At 41.3% G+C, this 14,489-nt stretch overlaps 1 long non-coding RNA gene across 3 annotated transcripts in view; it reads right to left on the bottom strand.

Annotated features, from left to right (window-relative positions):
• The window catches only part of LOC140614473 (uncharacterized), a 151,362-nt gene that overhangs the window by 72,658 nt on the left and 64,215 nt on the right, over positions 1-14,489 (bottom strand). The window contains exons 3-4 of one of the 3 annotated variants that reach the window (XR_012015324.1): positions 8,475-8,721; positions 7,499-7,597 (exon numbers count right to left, since the gene is read on the bottom strand). The exons of 1 other annotated variant lie outside the window; for it this stretch is intronic. This is a non-coding gene — a long non-coding RNA (uncharacterized lncRNA). The remainder of the gene's footprint in view (positions 1-7,498; positions 7,598-8,474; positions 8,722-14,489) is intronic. One more of the 3 variants, XR_012015325.1, reaches the window with a different exon arrangement.

Below are 14,489 nucleotides of genomic sequence, written 5' to 3'. Positions count from 1 at the left end.
TCAGATCAATGCACAGTTAATTTAAGAAATCAAGCAAATATCCGGATTGAACATCTGTTTGCAGAACAGCTGTGTCATGGGGACTATATTAGCTTTCAAAGGATAAAGGTTAGTTTGGTATAATTAATAACACAGATGTGTTTGCCATTTAAAGGATATCTGCAATTCTCTAAACTAATGGCCTTTATGAACATGATCCACAAAGTGTCCTGGAAAGAGCCTGTTCATCATAGTCATTTGGCCAAAGTGAGAGGCATCTTGATCTCTTATTAGGAAAGGATGCTAGATGAAGGCCCAGCTAGTAGAGACAGAAGAATATATTCAGACATATCAGTCACGAGGAATAGGATTCAGTTTTTTCCATTAGGTGGTAATTGGAAATAGTGTCTTCAGAGAGTTCTTCTGAGAGCAATAGCAGGCTGTTCCAATAACTGAACAGTGCTAGGGAATCTGAGAGGGACCTGAATTGCAGTTCCAAGCTCTTGACTAGTTGCCATTGCTACAGACTGCTCTAGGTATTAAGGCCTCAAACAGCCCTACAGTCACCAAGTAAAAAGAGGAAGAACCAACAAGGCAAAGAAAAGCTATACATGTGACTACCCTTTTGGATGGGACTGGACAGTGATATGCATTACTGCATGGGACAGGCCCAAGGAGGCTGGGGGTAGCAACAAAGATTATTGGAAAGGAGACCAGGAAATCATCTCTGTTCTATGAAGAAAAAAAATGGATGAATGTAAAAGAAAAAGTAAAATTGGGCTTTAGAAGATTCTGCACAAACCAGGGCTCCAGGAATGGGTCATGGGCCCCAGAAGTGGGGACCTGTGTCAGACAATATTTCCTATTCCTCAATGTCTGATATAGGTGTTTCTAGGGTGGGCTATTTGGCTGAATAGAATCAGTCAGCTGAACATAAATAAAGAATCAGGTCACTTAATTCAATTGTCTTAAAAGCTTAATTGTTCAGTCATTTGGTTATTTAATAAATCTTTGCCCATTTACCATTATGCCAATTATCATTAATCTAATTAGTGCAAAAATAGTAATAGTGCAATAAAAGGTGCAGTATGATCACGATATTTGTGTATCATGAGAGCAGATGAATTGGGACCTTACAAGAAAAATTATTCTGAACTTTGTGTGTGGTGGGATGTCTCCTTTTCTTTTTAAATTAGAAATGCCTGGCTTTATCCAATAACCCAAGAGTTATCTCAATTAATTGATGCTATTGTGGTAGTAGCTTCATTTTTATGCTTCAAAATAAATGCAACCTTTACTTTGTAGGGAACACTACTTTGGATATTTGATAGAAAAGAAATCTTTAGTTAATGAATTCACAGTCCCTCAGGCCTCAGTTAAGAAGTATATTTTAACTACTTTCTAGGTGATTCTTCTCTACATTTTTAAAGAATTTTAGCGAAGTCTAATCTAGAAATTATATTCACAATTTTAAATTTGTAGGTCAAAAGATGTTTGTTGTAAGCTTAGATACACTTATATTAATGATTTCCGTATCCACTAGATTATATTTTTCCTCTGAGTGTGTAGAAGTTTCTTCCAGTGGAGTTTGTCAATCCAGATATTTCTGTAATACAATGTGCGCTTCGTGGTCTAGTTGCTTCTTTGAGGACTAAAAGTATCAGTGTTTGCATATTTGATCAATAAAGTGGAAAGAGCTGGATTTGGGAAAAAGAAGTGACCAGGATGGCTGAGATAAGAGGTCACTTGCCTCAGCCACCACCAGCTAGGCTGAGGGAGAAACAGGACTCTGATTACCTTCGTCATTACTGACCCTGAAACAGACTGACCCCAATGAGAAGTGGCAAGAACATGAAAGTATTTTTTGAGCCTGACTCCTTGGTATGAAACTGCAACATAGTCATGAACTACACAAATCTTTTATCCACTTTTAACCACTTACTGTCTTTTGGAACTTCAGTTTCCTCCATTTGTAAAATATGAGTTCTTTAAAGTTGGATATTTTGTAAATTTCATTGTAATTTTTGGGACTAAGAATCTCTTAAACATTTAAATATGGGAGTAGAGTTGCAAAGGGAAAGACAGCAGATTGTTCTATTTAATGCTTATTCTCACAATAACCAGCTCTGGGTCATTAACTGATAACAGGGATCAATGATTTTCCACCTTGCCTTAGTGAAATATGTCCAAAGCTATGGAGTAAATATTTCCAGAACACAAGAATTCATTAAGGAATGCTGTGGAGAGAAACTACTTGCACAGAAAGGAAAGGGGCAAATAATAACCACTGTCTTAGCAATAAATAGAAACTTCTTAACTATTGTCTGAGGAATGATTATTCAAAGAAGGAAAGAGGGGAAGAAAGGAGGAAGAAAGGAAGGGAAACAGAGAGAAAGAAAGAAAATCAAAGTGAAACGACAACAAGCCTATCACAAAGAGCTTACAATCCGTCAAGGGCAACACAGCAGCTGAACTTGAGTGTGGACTCCAAGAGGCCACTGCCCATTGACACAGCCCTGACCATTTGACCCTCAGTGTTTTCATTAAAACCCAAGTATCCATCATATCTCAGACTGTGTCAGAAGCTTGAAAAGACTTGTTTCTGCTCTCTACTCAGTAGCTCCCTGTTAATTCAGACAGGGGTTTGCAGGGTACCTGGCTGGCTCAGTTGGAGGAGCATGCCACTCTTGGTCTTGGGGTCAAGCCCCACATTGAGTGTAGAGATTACTTAAATAAATAGGGGCGCCTGGGTGGCTCAGTCAATTAAGCCACCAATTCTTGATTTCAGCTCAGGTCATGATCTCAAGATCTTGAGATTGAACACTGTGGGCTCTATGCTGGGCATGGAGCCTACTTAAGATTCTCTCTCTACCCCCCCCCCGCCCCTCCCTCACCCTGCTGTGAGTATGCATGCACATACATGCACTCTCTAAAAAAATAAAAAACAAATAAATAATAAATAAATAAACTAATAAATAAACTTTTCAAAAAAAAAAAGGTCAGGGGGTGAGGGGTGGTGGATGGGTTGCTAACCAGTTGGAAAATGCTACCAGGAAAATCAGAAAATAAATCTTCACTTCTTCAGTATGTCAGAATTTATTGCCATTTATCATTAGGAGTTTACAATTATCAGCAGCAGGAAACGACGGCCTAAAATGCAAATGTAAAGGAAGAAAGCTTCTGTTTGCAATCAGATTTCCTCCTCTTCCTTTTCACTAACCTTTCTCTAAGGTCAACACAATGCGTTTCAGTGCTGGAACACAGGACAGTTTGATTTCACCAGGAGAACACATGCAGGACAGCAAGCAGGAGGATGAACACACAAAGGCTGCCCAGTTGTCTCAGCTGTGCCACCCCTGACAGCCAACTCCTCTGCATGTGGGAAATCTCAGCCAAGGTCAACAAAACTATAAGCCAATGGTTATATTCAGTGGGACCAGAAAAACCACAGATTTTTACTAAATGCCTATGGTTTTGAGCCACTGCATTTTGTAGTTGTTTGTCAGTCACCATTACTGTGGCAATAGATAACTAATACAGTACCTTATGCTACCATTTGTATTGTCAACTAGTATTTTTATATAACTCTTGATTTGATTCTTGATACTTCATATAATAATAGTAATAATACCTTAATTTATTGGATTCTTTCTATGTGCCACACACAGTGTTCCTTATTCAACCATTCATTCAACAAACACATATCTAACACTGCCACATATTGTTGTTAGGGATGTAGTCATGAAAAAACAGAGGCCCAGACATTAGAAATTTGGTCTAGCTGAGAAAAACCCCAGTCTGGTTGGGAAAAGATGTGCATTAAATCATCTTACAAATGTTTAAAAACTATGATAAAGGCTGTGAAGAAAAGCTATAAGGAGTAGACCTTAGAAAGGGAATTTATCTAACTTAGAGATCAAGAAAGTAAGTTTTTTTTTGTCTTGAAAAAACTCTATTTGAGAGAGAGAGAGAGAAAGAAAGAGCATCTCAGGCCAATGAAGTCCTACTTACAAATGCCCTGAGGCAAGAGGGAACAGGGCTAATTCAAGGACCATGAGGGCTAGCATACCCAGAATGTGCCCAATATTAAGGGGAGTTGGAGCAGCAGTTTGTTGTTTCCACCCCTGTTAGTCCTTGACAGAGATGTGGTAGGGCAAACACACAGGCCTGAGAGCTGGGTGGACATGGGTTTAAAGGCCTACCCTGCCCCATGAACAAATCGTTTAATTTTTCTAAACTTCTGTGACTTCATTTTTTTCAGGTTAAAAAAGGGATAGTGATACCTCTTTTCAGGCAGGGGCACAGGGACATACAACAAAAGGGTTTGCAAATGAGTGGACACTCAGTAAATGCCAGCTTTTATGATGACCACTGGAGATTCAGTAATGGAATGTGTGTGTGCATCTAATGTTGACTCATTATCATTATCATCAAAAGGCAACCAGCCTTATGACACTCATAAGTCTAAATATGACACTGGCATTGAACTTCACCAGGGATTAAATGGCTCAATTAGTAAAAAGCCCTGTTAATTTCCCAATCCACATCCAACTCTGGAAGAGGCCTCAGGTCTTGCGCCTATGGTCTTAATAATTTGCACATGGGTGCCATCTGTCTGACTCCTTCAACATCCTCTGATGGGAGGGTGGGCAGGGGGTCTCTTCAAACTTCTCCCACCCCGAAAGAAGTAGCAGTCCCAGGAAAATGCAAGCCTCTGAACTTCCTCTCTCATATTCCCCATTTCTCTACAAGTCTTGCTTCCTAACCACTGCCTCCCTGTTTAGGTTGAAAAGCCTAAGTTTACCCACTATGCAATGCCCTTTAGCAAAAAGCACACAGCAGAATGTATACACCACCAACGGCACATTTACTAACTGACCAACAGGATAAAAAAACAAACAAACAAACAAACAAAAAACATCAAGTGGTTTAAATCAATACAACAGCCTCATTCTAGCACCTAATACAGTGTTTGGTCCACAGAGGGGCTCATTTAGTGTGTGTGCGAATGCTGCCTTTGGATGTCTGTATAGTATAATGGTGAAGAGCAGGCTGTCTAGGGGCACCTGGCTGGCTCAGTGGTTCAGCATCTGTCTTCACCTCAGGTTGTGATCCCAGGGTCCTGGGATCAAGTCCTGCAATAGGCTCCCCATGGGAAGCCTGCTTCTCTCTCTGCCTATGTCTCTGCTTCTGTCTGTCTCTCATGAATAAGTAAATAAAAATCTTTAAAAAAAGAAAAAGCAGCTTGTCTAGATTTGAATAGATGCCACCCTTTTACTTACGAACTGTGCAACCTTGGGCAAGTTACTAAACCTATCAGAGCCTGCTTTGTCTGTAAAATGGGGATAATAACCACCTTATGGGTTTTTGGAAGGAGCCTATGAGATAAGGAATGTAGCCCTCTTAGTGGAGTGTCTGGTACTCCACGGGGTCCACACACACTATAATTATTGTTCCAGTGAATGCTGTCGAGGCCTCCCAGAGAGGCCTCCAGCAGACAGTGTGTTTATTCACCCAGGTAGGGGACCACAGCATACAGTAAAGAAGTTTTCAATTCCTACAAAAAGGCCTTCCTTTCCCAGGCTCTTACCTACAGGCAAAGGTTGCTGGCTCACCCCTACCTCAAGCTACTGCCTAGTGGTTCCCCTCCAATACCTATAAATCCCTTCACTATTTTTTCTCAGAGAGGGGCTCAAAAAGAAAGCAACAACATAAAACAACTTCAGTTCTCCATAATGAAATTCACAGTATGCTAAAAATATTAGGGAAACTATGAAGTTGCTATTTTGAGAGGTCAATATTTGACCATTTTCCGAACTAACAAAATAATCCAACAGAGCCCTGTGGCTCACCAGACCAGGGAAGTCAGGGGAAGTCAGTAAAAGTTTGTTATTTTTAAATTACTTGTTTGTTTTAGTATTCCTCTTTCAGGAGTTCCTTTTGTATTAGCCATGAACTGTGCAGCCTGGATTTGCCTAACACCCCCTTCATCCCCCAGGACCTCCCACAAGCCAGGTCTCTGGGCTATCACGTTTCCCTTCTGTTATCACACTCCCTCCAGAGAATCACAGAGCCCAGGAGGAAGAAAGACCTCAGCAGGCAAGCCCCTTCCTCCAAACACAAACCCTCCCTGGCATGTATGTGCCCCCTACTCTGTGTCCCTGAAGGACCACGCACGCTGGGCCTGCCTTACTAGCCCATCTGGGTAGAGGGTGCATACAGATTCTTTCTCCTTCGTGGCGTTTAGAGTCATTCTTTTCAAATCATACACCCTGGACTTCAGGAATTAACAACACTACTTTTCAGCATTGTGACCCTCAGTCAATCGAAAATCCCTGGAGCCTCAGGTCTCCTATCTGAGACACTGAAACAATACTGCATGCTGCATTCTGACCTCACAAAGCTGTCGTGAGGTTCAGATCCCATGTGACAGGCAAAATGCTTTGGAAAACAATCACTCTGCAAAGTTTATTATTACCCCTCCCGGTGCAAGTAAATAAGATGTTAGAGAAACCTGTGCCCTCATTCATTTGATTCAAATTACCTTTGAAATCTGATTTATTTTTAGCATGCCAATTTAGAAGTCCTTTACATATAAAGCAAACGAGCATTGAAGCAGGACGAGAAGTCAGGGTAGCACACATTTGATAGTGTCCTGGAACTACCTAGGTTTTGAGAAAAGTCTGGGAGCCCGGATACCCCTTCTCAGCCAGGCAGCCTTTCTGTTGCTACACTGTTTGGCTCATGAAAACTTTTAAGAAAAAAGGAAGTTATAGTTATTGACTACTTTTAAATTAGAGCAATATTTCTATTTCTACAAAGAGTGATTCCTTTTGGCTCAGGAAAAACAGCATTGATTTATTTCCTTAGTGAATTCAACCAGGCAGCTTAAAATGTAACCTAATAATGTAATTATGATTATTAGGGAATGCCTGGGTTAAAAAAAAAAAAAAAGACCACCAATACCCAGAGAGTCTGTACCCTTTGTGACATTCACTGATTTAGTCACTCCTTCATTCAACAAATATTTACTGAGCATCTGCCATGAGAAGGGCATCTGCCGGAGGTGCTACGGATACAACTGTTAATAAAGGAGCAAAAAATATGAGATCTGTGTTCATTCAAATCATGTCCAGTAATTCTGATGATCAGGAGAACGAGGAATCTAATGTGAGATGAACTTCTGGTTAATCATGTAAGTTCAAATACTCTGTGAGAAAGCCTTGCACTTGGCTTCTGTCTGCATTTCTTCTCCAATTAAGACTCAGTGTCAAAGAAGTGAGGAGTCAGATCAGGAATCCTGTGCTGCACACGTGGCCTGTCCGCAAGCTCAAAGTGTGGCTGCGTGGGTCCCCTCCCCTTCTCTGAGCCCTCATTTCCCCATCCATGAAAGGAGAGTGTTTTCCCATCTGAGTGCCTATCAGCCCTCAGCACATGTGAAAATTGAGATGCTTCATTTAACAATCTGGATGTCCATCTTCTGACGGATAATGAGATCTGGCCACTCAGGGGCACTTACCTCTAGACAACAATAGATCAAAGATGAGGAGCTTCAGTCTCTTTAGATGCCACCTGGGCTCTAGAGTTTTCCATGGTCTCCATTGCTCCCTGCTGCCTCCTGAGACAAATGCCAAGGATATATGTATATATTTTTTGTTCTCCGCAGTCTCCACTCATTTGTAACCTGCCAGGCCCAGGTGTAGGCATTTGCCTTGTAGCGCCTCCGACCTGAAGATCTCAAAAAGGAGAATTCTAGAACCATGGCCAAGGTGTCTTCCTGAAGACCCTTGAGTTGGTTAGAAATGGAATAAACCACTATCTCTCACTCTGTTGCACATTGGGCCCTCATGGGGAAATTTTAAAAGATCCTATGCCCAGAAATTCTGGTTGAGTTGGTGTTAGGTGGGGTCTGCATGGCATCGGTATTTTTTAAGAGCTCTCCAGGTGATTCTACTGTGCAGCTGCTACTGCTTCTCATTAATCAATGTGGTATGATGATCTTGCTGTCTTCGATTCCAGGAGATATCTCCACATTCAGCATGTCCTAGATCCCAGAGTTCTAGTTTTACCATGGGGGCTGGCTTCCTCAGCATGTGACCTGTGCAACCACACGACAAACACCCCATGCTTAGAAGGAACCTTTTCTTGGTTTAATGCTCTGTTGTCACCATCTTGAAAATCTTAATAATTTTAAGCAGGGAGCCCTGTATTTTCAGTTTGTCCTGGGCTCCTGAGATCATGTAGCCTGTCCTGCTTGCCCCCATCCTGGGGCTGGATTCCCTCAAAAGCAATCAAATGGTTATATCTTGGCCTCTAGTGTGCAATGTTAGCCCACCTTTTCATATCATTCTGAAGTGATGCTGCCCCTGAAGAGCAAACTATTTCCTCCTCTCCCTGTATTCTTGCCTTAGCACATAAAATAAAAACATCTGTCCTCTTGGAAGAACATCCCTGCCTGCTCACTCATTTTTCCCAAGAGAGGAAGAGAGACTTACCTAATTAGAGAGTAGAGAAAGGTCTTCAAGGCACCTGCTTAGACCCCCATCCAGATGCTCATGCATTCGCCTCCCTGCTCAGCAAGCCTTGAGCAGTTTGGTATAGAAGCTGGTTCTCCTCTTTAGCGGCTTTGTCTGCTTGAGAGCAGTGTAGTGGTAGTGCAGGCTGTGTATGCTGATCCTGCCACACAAGAGCTATAGGACCTGGCGCATCCTGCTTATCCTCCCTGCAGCTCCATGTTCTCACCTACGAAATGGGGATCATCAGAGGGCAATCAGGGAAGGGAGTGGGGAGGAACAGCCCAGCTGAGCCTCAGGTCCAAGCCAGGTTTTCCAATCGAATGCTGCCAATAATCAGACTGATGTTTTGATTCCTGGCCCCTGTATCTACTTCTCATATGGTTTAGAACCTGTAAGAGGAAAGCACATGATTATGCTACGACACAGGCCAGTCGTAAAGCTTTGTTTTGCCTCTTTCCAATCCCACGCCCATTGTGCACATGGGTTGTGACCAATCCCAGGAGGCTCCACTCCTCAAGCCCACAGTCTGGAAATGCCACCCATGGGCTCGGCATCCTACAGTTAGAAAAGCTGTTAGAGATGGAAAGGAATTGGCAAACCATCTTCCAGATGTGAACGTGAGGCAGAGAAGCCCAAGGTTGCCCAGGTTGTCAGTGGCAAATGAAGAATCAGATGGGAGTCAATGGCCATGTTGCTGGGTGCTGTGGGAAATTCCCCCACCTCGTGTGTGGGGATAGGGCAGTGCTCAGTGTGCGGCCATCCCTCTTCTTCCAACGATTGTTGCAAAACGGTGACCTTCGGGGAGTAAGTCATTCATAATCTTACGTGTGATGAATGTTTAAAGGGACAAAGGAGGACCCTGGTTTAGCAACATGAAACGAGGAAAGGAGAGGGGCACAAAGCAAAAGAAAAAAGAACAGGCTGTTCTTCCTTTGTTTGCAGTGATGCTTGCAAGTCTCAGCTGTGACGAAGACCTTGCACAGGCAGTGTATGAGGAGGGCAGGTCACACAGGGGTCTCCCCTCCAGGAAATAACCTTCAGCAGCATTGTTTTCTAATATGGAGGATAATGAACAACACTGTTGATCCAATTTGCTCTTTTTCTCAGCATAGAACTTTCCCTGTGCTGTCAGCCCTTTGGATTTATTGATACTACCGAGAGTTTGGAGAAATATAGGCATTACTTTGGCTTTTGGGCTCTTTGTTTCAAAAGAAATGTTGGAATTGTCCTATTTGACAAAAAGAAAAAAAAAGAAAACAGGCTTGGCAGTCACAATGGCTATTTCTTACATTGAAAGGAAAGAAAAGGAAAGATGAAGGAGGGAATAAAATAAAATAGGTTTTTATTCTCTGGTTCTTCAATTAATGGTACAGAACACCAATGATTTTGGTGGGAAAAGTATTACATAATAAACAAAAACTCCAACCTAATAATGGAACAATCTTTGTTATTAGCTTGATAGCTTTGCCCTGCAAATATCATCAGAGCAGCTGGCCGCAGTAATAGTAGAATATATTAATATATATATATATATATACACATCCCTACCACTGATAGTACAGAACAGCTAAGGTCAGGCCCCATTACTGAACACACCTAATGTTGTTTTCTAAATTTTCAACACCTATTCAAATAGAAGCCTGAAAAGAAAAATTGCCTCTCACTCCAAAGCTTTAAAACACACAAAAAGGCACCATATTGCCACTTTAGGGACACATTTGTTCCCTGCTGTTGCTATTTTATATGTCATTTCAGTCCTGCAGTTAGCTATAAAGCAAATCTTTTCTTCTTCCGGAGAGGAATAAGAGCTGCCTGAAGGGAAACAAGAATGGGAAGCATCCTTAAAATGACTGATTTACAATTGGCAAGGAGATACAATATGAAAATTATAGCTTTCTCATTTTGAACATGGGAGCCTCAGCTCTTACTCTGAAAGTACCCCCTAGAGGCCCCCTATTGGCACAAGAGAGAGGATGTCATGTTTGGGTTTTCAGAAGATATGGGGAAAGAGTAAGATTTGTTTGTGTGTGTGTGTATGTGTGTGTAGTAAGTCTGTCTGTATGTGTTTGTGTGTGCTATGTTTAAAATAAATGTATGGATTGGGGGTGGTAGTGAGTGTAGTGGTGGTAAAGGAATGGATTCATCTGGGGTTAGGCAGACTTAAAGGAAATTCAGAGAAGTTAGCATATGCCACAACTCATCATGTACCGGAGGGGGTCTAGTCTAAACATAAGCATGGAATTCAGGTACCTTGAGTAGTAATCCCTATTTTGACATATGGTGACATATGGTGTACCCTTGGGCAATTCCTGTGACTGTATTTTGACCCTAGTTTATCTATAATAAGAAAAATGACACCCACAGAAGAGGGATGTTGTGGGAATATATTTATGTTACCAAAAGGCATGGGGGACCATAGGTGAAAGGTTGAAGATAAGTCAAGACTCTTTGTCTGTCAACAATTCATGTATGGTTCATGTGTACTTCCCCATGGATTTAAGCTTCTCTTCATGAACTTCCCAAATACCTTTCTGGGGTAAGGCCTAGTAAAGAAGATTCCTTGATTCCTCTCTTAGAATTCCAAGATGATTCACATAGCCAAATGTGATAACAAGCTTCCAATATGGCCCCATTGACCCTCACCTCCTTGTATACACTCCTTTGTGTTGTTTCCTCCCATACTGAATCACAGCTAGCTTATTTACCCAACGGAATATGGCAAAAGTGTGTGACTTCCAAGGTAAGGTTATAGAAGGCATTGCAGTTTCTACTTTAGTCTCTTGGATTGCTTACTCTGAGGAAGTTAGCTACCATGTGGTTAGGATATTCAGCAAGTTTCAGGAAGAGGCCCAAGTTAAGAGGAACCAACTTACCAGCAACCTGAGTGAGTGACTTGGGAAATGTATTGTCTGGCCAGAGTCAAACCTTCAGATGACAGCAGCCTCAGTTAGTATCTGACTACAAGTTCATAAGAAACCTGAGCTAGAACTTGTCCTCAACTGAGCGACTCATAAAATTTTGACTCACAGAAACTGCAACATAATGAATTGTTTTTGTTGTTTTAAGCCCTAACTTATGGAGTTATATATTATGTATCAGTGCAACTCATGCACCTATAGTAGATTGGGATAGGATGGTCCTGATATCATTCTACGGAAGAATCTACCTTGAAACTAGTGTCATCTTTCAGAGACTGATTATGCTAGATATTGTGAGTGTTCCCAGAAGGCCATGAGCCTACTGATGATTCATTCATTTATTTATTCATTCCTCCTTTAATTCACCAAATATTTATTAACCATCTGCTGGATCTTAGACTCTGCAATTGATAATGAGAGAAGAAGAGTCAGTTCAATATATTTCCTTAAGAGATCTCATCAAGTGTACTGGTGGAGACAACTAAATAAACAACAAACATGGCATAATGTGGCAAAAAACTGGAACAAGGAATTACATAGACAAAATTGTGGGAGCCCTTGCTTGAGGGAGAAGTTAATTCTATCTTGAAGATTTGGGAAGAACTGTCCTAAGGAGGGGCTGTTTAAAGACATTCCCAAAGGTCAGGTAGTAGTTACCAATGTGAAGTAGAGAAAAGACAGGAGGCATCAGGATGAAGAATGAACAGCAGGTACAAAGACAGATGGAGCTGCAGTATGCAGATCAGAAGGCCCCAACTGCACTACCCGTGGCTGTAGAGAAAGGGATTTGTTTCCCCTTGATTTATACCTTCAGTAAATGGCCTTTTTCTGACATAACTGCCTTTCTGTAAAGTCAAAGAAATGTTCAACTACACAAAACTCTACCACAAGCAATGGAACAAGAAGCCTTCACTTCCACATTCAGACACTCTTTAATTCTTTCTTCCAGTGCTTTCCCCTCAGCTGAGACCCATGTGCGCTTCATTCCCTTTCACAGCTTATGCAAAGAAGTTATTTATACCCCAAGAAAAGCGCTTAGTGAATTGTGGTCATTAATGAAACACTCGAGATCCTTTTTTAAAAAAAGGTTTTATCAATTTATTTGACACAGAGAGAGAGCATAAGCAGGTGGGGCAGCAGGAAGAGGGAGAAGAAGGCTCCCTGCTGAGCAGAGACCATCCTCCACCCCCAGATGAGGCTCTATCCCAGGATCCTGGGGCCACGACCTGAGCCAAATGTCTGGGGACAGACACTTAGCTAACTGAGCCACCCAGGCACCAAAAAAATACCTGAGTTCTTTCAAGGTGATTTGTTACCTCCTTCAAGAGGCTTCTCTAAGTCTTCCAAAAAAGACTGAAGCTTTCTAGAGCCCCAAGAGGACCTCATTCATGAGGGTTAGCACAGAACCTACCAACCTGGATTTTTACCCATTAGTTCATCTGTTGTATCCCCAATTGGAGCAAAAATCTGGTGTTTCAGTCTTGAATAGTACCTCTATTATTCCAGGGTCTGGCATACTTACGGATATGACAATGGCCCCTCCATTTTCTCTTCTACAAACCTTGATCTTCTCCTTTATGTTCTTCTTTATCATTATGTGGAAGTCTTTCTGTATATAGACTTTTTGGAGGATTCATTTGTTCAATATTTCTCATCCCACTCATACCACAAATGGTAATTGAAGTTCTGTAGTAATTACAACCTTGCATGCTTACTTCCCACTATTTATAAAGCCTACTTCAGTGCCTGGCAATTAGATGGACCTCAATAAACACATCTGGAATAAAGAAACAATTTAATTCTGTGATTGCTATTTAATGAAAAAAATCAATGTGGTTCCTCATTCTCATGCATATGTGAATCTTTCTTCTGCTTTCTTAGAAAATCAATCTTAAATACCAAAACAATGGATGCCATTTCTCAGTAAAATATAGAGAGTTTTAATTTGGTTCAATAAATTAGTTTTTAGGGGTGCCTGGGTTGCTCAGTCAGTTAAGCGTTTGATTCTTGATTTTGGCTCAGGTCATGATCTCAGGGTTATGAGATCAAGCCTTGTGTTCTACTCCATGCTAAGCATGGAGCCTTCTTGAGATCGTCTCTATTCCTCTGTCCCTCCCTATTGCTCCCCACTTAAATAGATAGATAGATAGATAATGAACCTATTAACATTTATTTATTTATTTATTTATTTATTTATTTATTTATCAGTCTACTTTCTGTAAAAGCACATTCAGAGCCTGATAAATATGTAAACCCTGTCTATCTTTCCATTAATTAGAAAATTGGATATATATATATATATATTTAATAATCAATTACTATGTAGGTATGGGTTAACAAGAAAGCAAAGCTAAAAAGAAAGCAATGAAGTGGCAAGCGTAATAGCCAAAGCACCAGCATGTATATAAGCCATTGTGTTTTCACACTATGTCTAATGAACATAAATAATGCCTTTGACACAAATATAACACTATTACCCTTGGATTTCTTTCTGCAAGCTGAGATTGTGAAAGCTAAGCCATAGATTGTTTCCTCAAGAAGGAATGTGTTTGTTTGTGACTGGCAGCAAAATGGTATCAGTGGGGACCTCATCAGACATCGCCCCTCACGCTGCTGATTGGCAGGTGGAGGTGAGGAAACAAACAGCAGTACTTCCTTAGGCACAGGGGAGGGGGCAGAGACAAAAAGGCAAGGAGCTTGTGTCAGAGCCTGGGGAAAGAGGGTCCTCTTGGAATAAGGAGTGAAATGTTGGCTTTTAGCTTCAAAAAATCCAACTCAAGTGTGACTGGTATTTCTTAAAAAAAAGACAGCAATGAAGAAATGAGAGAAGCATCAGCCTTGACCAAACAGAAACCTGTCTGCATGCCTTTCTGGGCAGTCATTCAAAGGCCACAGCTAAATGGGTGGGGTTGGGCTGACTAAAGGGAATTTCAGGACACCCAAATATTCTGAGGATGGATCAGAAAATTTGGAAATTGGAAAGCTGGAATCTACTATTTCCTAAGGTCTTCCTCAAAGAAGAGATTTCTACCTGGGGATCACTCCAGTCCAGGTAGAAAGGCCAATATGGAGTTAT

This window comes from Canis lupus, chromosome 22 (assembly GCF_048164855.1).
Source record: "Canis lupus baileyi chromosome 22, mCanLup2.hap1, whole genome shotgun sequence".
NCBI lineage: Eukaryota > Metazoa > Chordata > Mammalia > Carnivora > Canidae > Canis > Canis lupus.
Note: the sequence above shows the minus strand (reverse complement) of the source record. Positions and strands in the feature narration are given on the sequence as shown.